The following is a 13,027-nucleotide window of genomic DNA, read 5'->3' as shown; positions in this document are numbered from 1 at the left end:
TCTCCGACCTCCACCCCCAATGTAACCACTCCAGTTACGCTCGAGTACCGATACAGGTCAGATGTTGATGCGTGCCATCTCTTATGTGAATTTTGAATGGATATGGCTAGGGAGCGACTTGACAGGCTTCATGGCCCATTTTCTTAAAAGGATGTTGGACAACAGATCGATGTCTCGACATTCAATTGGGTCACGTGGGTTTCGATAAAGGTTAGCAATTTTGCTTGGCAAAACGGCCAAACAAGCGAATACCTACGTTGGATGCTCTAGCTAGGTAGGGATCAATAACCATTCTACTTCAAGTCCATATGGGATAATATGGCAGAGACAGCCGATCACCTCCTGGTTTTATGTAGTTTCGATGAGGGCATTTGGAATCAAGGTTGCACATGGCGCAAGTTGCTTCTTCTTAATTGTGATTCAGTGGTAGGCATCCTAGAGAAACATAATGCATTATGTGTATTCTAACTTGAACGATTTCAAAGCATAAATCTTGCCATACTATGGTTATATGGAATGCATAGAACATGATTTTCAATAATAGACTAACATTCATATCAAAGGTAATGTAAAAGATAAAAAAAATATATATTTATTTGGTTAAAAACAAAGCAACGCCCCACTTATTTGGTGATCATGATGGTGTTTTCTAACTTCTCTATCTTTCCTTTAGAATTGTTCTTTTTGTTTTTTGCTGACGACTTATGGTTGAAATCTTGTTTTAATAAAACGTTTTGTTAAAGTAAATAAGTTTGGTAGCCACTTAATGATTCCATTAAGAGACTACCTCTAAATCAGTTAACATCTAAATGTGTTTGGTTTACTAAAATGAAACACTTGAATCAATAATAAAGTCTCTTACCCGTTCAAGTTTATAAACATGTTGAATGGGGCATCTAAATCGGTCAAGCCAGGTGGTGGGTTCCTTAGAGCATTCTCAACTAATCCATCATATTTTGTGAGGAAAGTTTTTATAATATATGGAATGGGTTAGGGTGTTATGAGTGACTAAGAGAGAAAATGTTGTCATTTTCTGTAGCACCCTATATATTTTTTAATATTTTTTAAAGTGGTTGTGAGTAAATGAGAGATAAAATGTAATGATAAAGTTATAAAAAAGATTTATTTAATTAGACAGAAGAGGGAAAATGAAGTAATTTTTAGTGTAATTTTGAAGTAGATATAGGGGATTAAATGTGAATGCTCTAAACAACCCTTAACAATAACATATACAAAAAAAATAATAAGTTATTAAGAAATAATTATGATATTTTTACATAAAAGAAACAATATTGTATACTTTGATTAGTAATTTGCTAGTCAAGGTTTCGTTTGTTCTAATAAATCGGCTCTTAAAAAAATAATAAGGCTGTTCTCAATGGTGGGGGGTATCAAAGCCCCTCCGTAGTGCCACTTCAGCGTCATGTGAGCACTAGGGCATTGAAGCCCCAACCTACAACACACCGCTGTGGTTTAAAGCCACTTTACTGCCCCAGTATATATGTATATAAGAGAGAGAGAGAGAGTGTGTGTGTGTAAAGAAGGAAGGCCCACAAAAAGCACTCAAAAGGCGCCGGTCGTTCTAAAACCCCCTCCCCGCCTCCCTTCGCGCCCCACCCTTGAGTGCCCATCGGCGGTGTGCAGGGGCTTCGATGCCCCATGGGACCCCCCTTCCGCCCCATAGCGTGAAGCCTAATGAATGACCTCAAACCCTAAAGATGACAAACAAAACTTGTACTTAACATGGAGAAAACCAAAATCAGAAACATTTGAGACGGTCTTCGGTTATAAGACCAGTTCTAGATTACACGAAGTATACAAACCTTTTTACCTGGAACATACTTAAAACATGTTCTCTTTATCTTTATTTTTCGTATCTTTGGATGTCCTTACCATCAATTGTTTCCTCTTTAGCTAATCTCCACCCTTCAAATCTAAAATCAATTTATTAGATTCCTTCTCATCATTCTTACTTTCGTGAGCCTTTGTATTTTAACCTTATCCTAATATATTAATTCACTTACTGTGTTTTATATTTCTTATATTTATATTTTTGTGTAATAAGATTATATAAGAGTTATAAAAGTAAAACATTCATTTGAAAATCTAAATGAGTAAGTTTTAACAAAATAAAGAGTATATTATATACCCAAATATTGGATTAGCACAAGAAATTTTATATGGATGATTATTGTTAAAGAAAATCTCGATCCTTATGATTATGGATCTTGATAGGCTACGATTAACAAGTAATATGAGTGATATATGGGAGATATGAGAGTTTATCGAAAACACATAGTTAAAGGTGAAATGATATCTTTGATATTATTATGTTCTAAGCATTGTTACAGATATTTATATATACAATGTAACATCATATCTACAACTTTACTATTACTTCTCATGGTCATGCACAATGGCACGTTTCTAATGGCTAAGCACGGTAGATCTACCCTTTTTAAGCTGTCACCTGCTTTACGATCCTTTTTGTCATTTACCGAGCCCTTCTAATCTCTTAATTCCATCTCGTAACAATGCTCCGAGCATGGCTCTTTGAGTCGCATTCGTATCGATGCTCCTTTTAGAGTGTTACCCTTACAAGTCCCCCTAGTCAGTCGAAGATATGCTTTGTTGTAGGATCGTCTGGCTATTAAAGTTTGGACTTATTAACCTCCTCGTATCCAAAGCCAGCAGTCTCCTGCTTGACGTGAAGGCTTTCTGCGTGGCTGATGTCATGTCTATTATTCCTGCTTCCCAACTTTTAAATTCTCCTTTCTTTTTCATTTACCTTTCATCTTTGTTTTCTTCTTCATTCTTTATATTTGCAGGTTGGGTTTTCTAGTTTATCATGGCTTCCTCTTCTAAGAATGATATGTTCAATCGATCATGAGTGACGATGAAGTCACGACTGTTGTTACTAAATACAGAATTTCCCCGCTGGGAAGTTTTTCGTTTATCAAGTTATCTTCAGGATATCTATCTATCTGTAGGATCCCTTTTAGCAAGTTTTTAATTAGGGTTTTGATTTTCTTCGGCTTACATATATCCCAATGTCATCCCCTTGAGGTCCTGTCCCGTTCCTTCAAAAGGACCACGAGCGTCAATCTTTTTAGAGCTTTCTATTGCCTTACTAGGGCTAGTCACTGATTCATTTTCGAGAAGCCCCATAATGTTACCATGGCTACGAATCCTCCTTCGAATCTTCGGGGAAGGAAAAATCACTTTTTTTATCTCGATGACCGTTGTTTGCCCGCGGAGATATAGTGGTGGTCTTTGACTCTTTCGATTGCGGATGTGGTCCCGTCTACCACTGATTATGATGCCAAGCTTTACGATCGGTTTAAGGATAACCCCACCGACCTAGTGATGTATCCTGAAGTTGTGTTATTGTGGGCTCGTATAAGTAGAAATTGGTTCTCTGAGAGATCATACTCTATCATGGTTATCGATGATAAGGGTTAGTTTTGTTAGCTTTTATTTCTCCATGTTGCTTTATCTTTTTATTGATATCTTTGTTGTCTATGCAGAGATGGATCTTCGAAAAATCTTGAAGCTTCGAGGGGCTGCCGATGTGGAGGTTTGGGAGGTAACTCTGGAGGAGGGCTGCGCTTCTTAGTTGGAGTAGACAGCTAATGTTGTTGTCTAGATTCGTCCCCGATTGTTCCCGACCAGAGGCCTTCTTCGTCTCACGCTTCAGCCTCCAACACTTTTGCTATACCCTCGGAGCTCCGGATGGATCTTTCCAAGGATCAATTCAGTCCCACCGATCAAGCGGCCACTTTGTTCGACACTGGCTCTTTTGAGCCTGAAGTCGCCACTCGGATGAGCCCATTCGTACCCGTAAGTGGAGTTTTTCAAATCTTGTTGGCAAGAGCTCTTTCTTCAAAGCTCCTGTGGCTAAGCAGTTAACTCGGTCGAAGGCATATATTCCTTCTTCCGGTACTCATTCGAAGAAGGATCCTGTGGTATGTTCTCTTTTCTCTTTCTTATTCCGAGTTTTCTTAAAAGAATGATTTTAAACCCCTTTGGTTTGTAGATTTGGTTATGTTGGAATGGATTGGCGAAAAGGCAAGCAAGTGTGGTCGCTCAGTTGTAGATGTAGGTGTTAGTGGTGAGAAGTATGTGTCTGGTTGGGATTTGACAGGAGTGGACTCCGTCTCTCGGCCCGATGCTGCTAAAGCTTTTGTTTACAATGCAGGTCTGCCCTTTGATGCAACCCATGTGGGTCAGTTTGGTGATCCCGAGTTTCGGATGCCATGATGGTTCACATTGCTCAAGACTCTGTGTATAAGGGCGGGCTTCACAAGCAGTGGATCGCTGCTCAGGTCAGATCTTGAAGACCAACTTTTACAGGCTCGAACTTCTTCTAGTGATGTCAAGAAGCTCAAGAAGACTAATGCCGATTTGTAGAAGCAAGTGGCCTATTTGCAAGAGCACAATATTGTTTCGGAGCAATCTCACGAGGAGGCCCATGATGCTCTTTCTCAACAACGTTTGAAGTGACTTATTGTTGCCCGCTCTACCAAATTTGCTAACAACGTGATTCACGCTCTGAACTTGGTCATTCATCACCTTTATGATCGATGCAAGAAGTTGTCTGCTGGTATGTGCAATCTCTTTGCCTTTTTTTTTTATAACCAGTTCATATTAGCCTTGCTTTGTTGTCTAAGGGTCACTTTTCATTAGGCTTTGTCTTTTAGCCTTGTAGATGCCATTCATGAGGAAATGAATATACTTCAAGCCATTGTTGCCAGTTTTTCGGAGCAGAAGCGACGATTGTTTGGTTTGGAGCGTTTTGCTCAGATGGTCAAGAACAATGAAGATTTGATCACCTCCTTAGGCAACATCAACAATGCGGTAAACAAACTAGGGTACCATTCGGGACTGGTAGAGGGATACAAGAATGCCCAACAGGGGACAACTTTGGAACAGATCGCTGGATACAACCCCTCCGCCAAATCGGACGTGGATTCGACTTTGACAGGTGTTAATAACCTTTCTTTTTTCGTTCCTTCCCCAAATTGCGGCTCTGGGCGGTGCCCCTTTAGGACCAATCCATGCTGCTTTACCCGCGGCTCCCTTTGTTGAATATGGCGAAGCTTTTTATCCTCCTGTTTGAGGAGTTGATGTTGCTTTAAAATTTTCTTTTGTTGGTACTTTCTGAAGAAAGTCCCCTCCTGTTGGGGCAGACATTCTTATGTAATCAAGTCCAATCTGTTGAGAACAATTTTTGTTGCTCTTTTTATGATGACTTACGTTTTCTTTGTTGACTTGCTTTGTGTAGTTCTGTTAGCCTTTAGCGATTGTATGATTTTTTGATGAATGTACATTATTACCCCTCTAGCACTGCTTAGTGTGATATGCTTGGTTTTGATGGGTAGATAGTATTGCTTCTTTAGCATTGTTTATTGAGGTATACTTTAATTTTGGTAAGTAACCATTCTCGCTTTTCATAGTATTGTTGTATGTGATCTACTTAGTTCTAGTAGTTAACCATTGTTGCTCCTATAGTATTGTTTTTATTTGGTGTACTTAGCTTTGGTAGGTACCAATTTTTGCTTTTATGGCATTGTTTTTATTCGGTGTGCTTAGCTTTGTTAAGCACACATTTTTGCTTCTATAGCATTGTTTTTATCCGATGTACTTATCTTTGGAAAGTACCCATTTTTCTCCTTTTCGCAAAGGCTCATCGATCCTAATTTTCTTGTGCCTCGGCCGGGTATAAGCACTTTAAGGAGATGTATAGCACACTAGTCCTTTCATCGGAGTGGCGGGTCTCCGATATCCAGGTTGGTATCCCAAGCTTTTATTTCGCTTCTCGTATCTGACCTGTTATTTATATAGCACTTCTCTCATGATCTCGGTTAATTTGCTTCTCAGCAATGTTAAGGACAAGATCCTTTATTGCTTCACTTTTCGTGGACATTTTTCTATGGAAAATGCTCGTTTTCTCATTTATTTTGTCGGAAGTCTTATATTATGTGTATATTTTTCTATGGAAAGTGACATACTTTCTTTTCTTTGGATCCCTGTCTATGAAAGTGATCATCGTATTGGAAACAATGCATTGGATCCTTTACTTTTGCATGCGGCTTCAGGGAATGGTCCCACAACGTTGATGCCCCATTTATGGAAAGGCCAGGCCGATGTGATTGGAATAAAGTTGTTTTTGGCTCGCGTTGTTGTCAGAGCGTGCTTCTGGCATTCTTCACAGCTTTCGATTTTGTTTATTATGCTTTGATGCATGCCTGGCCAAAAGTACCCAGCGTTCATGATTTTTCCGGCTATCATTCTTGGCCCGATGTGGATTCCACATATACCCCAATGAATTTCTCGTATCACATAGTTGGCTGCTTCTTCTTTATCTAAACATCTCAACAATGGTCATAGGTAGGATCTCCTGTAATTGATACCTCCTTGGACTTGATATTGCATTGTCTTTACTCCTATCTTTCTGGCTTGCCTCTTGTTGGTTGGTAGTTTATCATACTCCAAGTAATCAATTATGGGAGTCATCCATGAATCTTTCTTACCGTCAATGACAACACTTCCCCCGGTTGGATCGATGACTCTTCTAAAATTTTACTCACTTTTTTAGCCAGATGATTAAAATTGACTGAAGCCAACTTGCTTAGGGCATCAACTTTCTTGTTTTGGCTTCTTGGGATGTGTATGGCATTGCATTCGTCAAATGACCCATTAGTGTCTTGGCTACATGCACGTATGATACCATTGTTGGATCTTTTGTCTCGTATTCATCTGAAGATTGTTTAGCTATTAACATTGAGTCGATGTGTGTGATCAAACGCTTGGCCCCTACCTGCTTGGCTATTTTGAGTCCGGCGACCAAATCCTCATATTCAGCAACATTGTTTGAGCTAGGGAAGTCGAAGCGGAGGGCATAAGTAATTTCTTCCCTATCCGGACTGTTGAGTATCAGTCCTGCCCCTGCCCCTTTGACATTAGATGCCCCCATCAGTGTATAAGGACCACAATGGAGCTTCGACCATTAATTCTTTAGTGGCCTCTTGTGATGTTTCTGCCAGAAAATCTGCTAGGGCTTGACTCTTTATAGTTGTTCTGGACTTGTACTCGATTCCAAAAGCTCCCAACTCAATGGCCCGTTTTGCCAACCATCCCGATATTTCGGGTTTCTTTAGGACTTGTTGGATGGGTTGTGAGGTCAATACCTCTATATGAAACCCTTGGAAGTACCTTCTCATCCTTTTGGAGGCGTGCACCAATGCCAAGGCCAATTTCTCCATTCTCCATTGGTGCGCATATTTATTCATAATCTTTTAGTGTTTTGCTTATGTAGTATATTGGTCTCAGCATCATCGACCTTTCCACCACAAGCACTGCACTAATGGCATTGGTCGATGCAGCTAGGTACAACATTATGGTTTCTCCTGCCTTGGGGGGCTGTTACCGTTGGTAGGTGATGTAGATGCTCCCTGAGTGCTTCAAAAGCTGCTTCTGCTTCTGCTTCTGCTTCATTGGTCTAGCTGAAACTGGACTTGTCTGTGCATTTTTTAAGGATGGTCATGAATGGTAGTGACCTATCCGCTGCTCGTGATAGAAAATGATGCAATGCTACGATTTTGCCGTTTAAAACTTGGATATCTTTCAATGACTTGGGGGCTTTCATTTGTTGGATCGCTTTGACCTTTTCTGGGTTGGCTCTGATCCCCTTTTTTGTTATCATTACCCCCAAAAATTTTCCCTCTTCTACCCCGAATGAGCATTTGGCTGGATTCAACTTCATGTTGATGTTGATCAGTCATGTGAATGTTTATGTTATATCTTTGAGCATTGTTGCTTCTGTGCCACTCTGGATTACTATATCATCTACATACACTTCCAAATTTTTTCCTTTTTGTTTCTTTAACACTTTATCCATTAACCTTTGATATGTTGCCCCCGCATTCTTGAGTCCGAACGTCATCTTCTGGTACAAAATATGCATTCGATGGTAACGAATGTTGTCTTGTCTTCATCTTCTTTGCTTATTTGTATTTGGTGGTAGTCCTTATAAGCATCTAAAAAACATTTCAATCTATATTCTACCGGAGCATCGACCTTCACATCTATTTCTGGTGAATGATAACAATCCTTTAGACACGCATTGTATAAATCTTTGAAGTCGATCCACATCCTCCAATTATTGTCACCTTTCTTTACCATTACTGGATTGGCTATCGAGAATTGGTACCTTACTTCTCTGATAATGCCTACATCTAGCAATTTTTCTATCTCTTTGGTGTCGGCCCGGCTTATCTTTGGTCCCATGCTTCTTTTCTTTTGTTTGACCGGTTCTACTGATCTATATACCTTCAACTGATGCTCTGCTAGTACCCTTGGGACCGTCCCCATGTCCGCTACTTCCCATGCGAACACGTCTATGTGTTGGGATAACAAGTCCCATAGACCTCTTTTTATCGCTTCTGGCAGTTGCCTTCCCACTATTATTTATTGGTCTGAGAATTTCGGATCGATTGCCCATTCTTCCATAATATTTTATTTGTTTACCACAACCTTTTCTGTTTCTTTTTTAATTTCCCTTACCTCATTTATTCTTGGCAAGAATTATGAGGCTAGTGTGACGACCTCCCTCGGTGTAGGAAACTTGAGTTCTCCATGGATCGCCGATACTGCTGCCCCGAATGCGTTCATTGCTGATCTTCCCAAGATCATATTATATGCCGAACATGCATTGACAACCAAAAAGGTCATTTGTAAGGTTCAATATTGTTCTCCTGCCCCGATGTGTACCTTGAGTGTTACTTGACCCATGGGTTGCACTATCTCCCTGAGAAGCTTACCAAATGAGCTTCGACCTATATTTTCCTTTATTTTTCTAATGGGTTTAATTGATTGAAACACTAAAAGTACATGACTTCGGAGGAACTCCCTGTGTCGAGGTACACCCTTCTTACTCGTTGTCCTGCTACTATGATTGATATAATCAAGGGGCTTTCTTATCTTCCGTTCGGTGGCGCCCTTCCGAAAGTGATTGGTTGGCTCATCCAATCTCCTATGCTATTGTGGTGTCGCTTCGACCCACAATGCTCTAACCCACATATCATTCCTACTTCTCTTCCCGTTACTCGGTTTTCCAATGTTTTATTTTGTATATGGAGCACCCATCATTTGTTTGTATGATGTCCCTTCTCTTTGTGATATTCACAAAAAAGATTGGAGTTAATGACCTTGGAGGGACTCTGCTTCGGTGGCCCTAGGAAATTCACATCCTCTATGGCTAAGATCTCTGATGGTGTTTTTATCAGGTCTGCCAACACAACTGATTTTTCCATTGTCTTCGGTGTGGAGAACCGCAAAGGCGTCGTAGCACTTCTGTCTTGAACCCCTTGGGTAGAGTAGTTACCTTGGTTCACTCCAACTTGGGCTTCTTTCTGGTTGGTGGTGCATTGGTTTCTTCCATTGGCTTTAGGCCTCCCACTCTTGTAATCATTTTCTATCTGGCATGCACCCTTTCCTCTTATGAACGCTTTCGTTTTCTCCATAACTCCTTCTAATGTGACCAGTAGGTCTTCATGGAGCTTCTCCACCAATTGGTTGTTTCTTACCCCATGACCAAAGGCATAAATTTTCACTTGGTCCTCCGCATCAGCTATCTCCATGCTTTCCTTATTGAATCTTTTAATGAACACCACACTTTCCTCACCTCGTCTATTCAAACTATGTAAAGAGGTTTGTGCTTTCGCACTTTTCCTTTGTTTGCTAAAACTTTTTAAGAATACCCTTTGCATATCCTCAAAGTTATCTAAACTGCCTGCCTATAGCTTGTCGAACCACTTTTGGGCTGCCGCAGGTAACCTTTGGGTAAACATCCCCGGCATCGACCATACTTTTATTTCGGCTGCCCCAATAACGAGAAAAAATGGTCATCTGGGTCACCCGTTCCATCATATTTGTTGATGGTGGATGGCATTTTTATCTTAGCTTGTAGCTTGGCTTCTATAATTCTTTTGGTAAACTTGGATTGTGTGTAAGCCAAAGATGGTTTGTATGGTGTGGTTAGGTCCAATGACGTATGGTTGTTTCTATGTCAACCACTGGTGTTTCCATATTTTAAGTTCTTTGGATGGTTGTCGAAGGTGGGGTGAAAGGTCCAAACAGGTTTTTCCCTTGAGTAAATAATGGCATGGTTGTTTATGGCATCATGTTTTGATTCCAAACGAATGGGTGTGTTGTTTGTGGTCCCGGGTACCATTGTCCGCCGGAGTGTGTTGAGTGGAAGTTTGAAAAGAGGGTTGCGATGTAGGTCTGAAAGTGTGCATGGTTGGATGTGTGAAGGTCATGCTTGGTGTTGATATCGGTATTTGTGTGCTTGTTTGTGTTGAAACCGTGTTGGCTGTAATGTTTGTGGCGATAGGACTACCTAACCTCATGTTTTTCCTGCTAGTGTTGTATTCGCTAAACTTCCGGCAATTGCCTTCCATAGCCGGAGTTTCAAACAAGTTTGTTTGCACCAATTGCATCGTTGCTTCTATTTGTTGTTGTTTCTTGAGATTTATCAGGAAATCTCGGTTTCTTAACAAGAAACCAGCCCCCAACTCTTCCATTATTTCACTTCCAGGCTCAACACCGAAATTACATTGTTCTTCTCCGTCATGACGTCACTACTCATATTTCCCTCAAAAAATCACGAAAATTTGTTGTTAAAGACCCAAATTCGACAGGGATGGCACCAATGTTAAAGCAAATCTCGATCCTTATAACTATGGATCTTGATAGGCTACGATTAACAAGTAATATGAGTGATATTTCGGAGATATGAGAGTTTATAGAAAACACATAGTTAAAGGTGAAAATGATATCTTTGATATTATTATGTTCTTAGCATTGTTTCAGATATTTGGGATATATATATTAAGGGTAACATCGCATCTACAACTGTACTATTACTTCTCATGGTCATGCACGATGACACGTTTCTAATGACATAGCACGATGGGTCTGTCCTTTTCCGGCTGTCACCTGATGTACGATCCTTTTTGTCATTTACCGAGCCCTTCTGTTCTTTTATTTCCTTCTTGTAACAATGCTCTGAGCATGGCTCCTAAAGTCGCATTCGTATTGATGCTCTTTTCAGGGTGCTACCCTTACGGTTATTATGGAGCATTAGTCTTTACTGACTTTTGTGAGTGTTAACACGTATTCATTTGGTTGTCTTCTTGAAAACTACAAGATATTGAAAACTTATAAAACTCCTGATATTCATTATTATATAGTATTAACATTTTTCTTTTTTTTTTATTTTTCTTAATCGACATTTGTATTCATTCTAACACGATCATACTCCCATGGAGTCTCACGTCTTCATAAAGAATCTACACACCACCCGGAAATAAATAATGCAATCTCATTGATTTTCACGATTTTTCAAAGCAATTATTAATATACACACGGAATATCATTCACCAACTATCAATCAATCAATCAATCAATCATACCCAGTAAAATCCCACCGACAGCAGAGCTATAGGTAGGGTCTGGGGAGGGTGGGATGTAGGCACACCGTACCTCTATCCAAAGGAATAAAGAGGTGGCTTCCAGAGAGACCCTCGGCTCTAAGAACATGTGTATGAAGCAAAAAAAGGAAATCAAAGTTTAACAGTTATATAAAAAACTACTACTAATTATAATAATATTAATAAAAAGGTCACAGTTTAACCGCAATATAAAAGCTAATAATAATAATAATAATAATAATAAAGTATGTAAGGGAAATACCATTTCTATATTTATTGAAAACCTCAACTCAGATATTATTCTTTAAATCAAATCTAATGTAAACGTCGAAATTTCATGTTTAAATTGTTTCCTATTATCAAAAAGCATCATATGATGCACTCACAAAAAAGAGTATTCATGAAAAGTCTAAATATGAGCCGTTGATATTTTTTGGTTGTCACGTCACCACATGGAATCATCTTTCTATCCTTTCTCTCTGTAACTTATTTGAAAAATGGTTTTGTGACCTCAGCTGTACTTCATCTCCTGCCCTTCCAAACCGTAAATCAGTATCACCATGGTATTATGGAGCACCAACTTTAGACAGAGAACGACAACGATTCGTCGCCGGACTTTGCATCTACGTGACGACAACGGCGGTTATGATCGACGGCTGCCCGGTTGCGATGGTGACTCCATTCTTCGTCGACAAGACGGTTGTGTTTCTCATCCTCGGTGTCTTCGTCTCCCACCTCTTCCACCGCGATATCAAAGGTAACGCTTTTTTTTTTCTTTTTTGGTATGAAGATTTTGCTAATTGATTTTTTAATTAGACCTAATTTAGTTTTGCGTTTGATATCAACATATGTAACTAGCCCTAATTCTCCAACTGCGCACATGAACCGATTTCTTAAAATTAGTGTTATGTAGTTAGTTAGAACAATTATTTTTTTGTATTAGGTTCCTGATATTGAGCGATTTGATACCCATTAGTGATCAGAAGAGAGATACAACATATTTTTTGCTTAGAGGTAAATCAACTAAACATTAGGATACTTCGATTCAGATCAATATTTTAACGATGATTATCTAAGTAAACCGGTGTGGCGGTGTATTTTCTAGCAGCTAATAGAATGCGTTAAATATTTGCATGGAAGACGACAAGAATTTGAATGCTCATGCCAAGGTTGGAGTTCAGAACCATCCAAATTAATACGCTAGGTAAGGTTTATCCATACTCATTTAAACGACTGCATTTATACATCCATTGGACATTTGGTTTTACAGACAGGTGTATTGTTGCCATAAATGTGGTTAATTGCTTCTTTCGTTAACTTTGAATTTTCATAAGATGATGACTATTTTGCTTGAAAGTCAAAGGTATGTTAGTGTTGAACTTTTATTCAACAAAAGATTATCTTGAATTAGAGGCTAATTTTTATATTATGTTTTGGATTTGTGAAAATAATACAAAAAGCCATCAACAAGAATTTAAGAAACACTTTGATATTTAAAGTTACACTAATGGCAAACTTTCACAAAGGACCTC

At 39.3% G+C, this 13,027-nt stretch overlaps 1 long non-coding RNA gene across 1 annotated transcript; it reads left to right on the top strand.

Moving 5' to 3' along the window:
- Positions 1–12,197: 12,197 nt before the first annotated feature.
- Positions 12,198–12,801, top strand: LOC143577188 (uncharacterized). Its single transcript, XR_013143075.1, has 3 exons — positions 12,198–12,252; positions 12,439–12,509; positions 12,604–12,801. It is a non-coding gene; the product is annotated as an uncharacterized LOC143577188 (long non-coding RNA).
- The last annotated feature ends 226 nt before the right edge of the window (positions 12,802–13,027 follow it).

This window comes from Bidens hawaiensis, unplaced genomic scaffold, assembly GCF_021521415.1.
Source record: "Bidens hawaiensis isolate Kalapana, Puna unplaced genomic scaffold, B.hawaiensis_p1.1 tig00028488_1, whole genome shotgun sequence".
NCBI lineage: Eukaryota > Viridiplantae > Streptophyta > Magnoliopsida > Asterales > Asteraceae > Bidens > Bidens hawaiensis.
The sequence above is the reverse complement of the archived record's forward strand: the minus strand, read 5'-3'. Positions and strand labels throughout refer to the sequence as shown.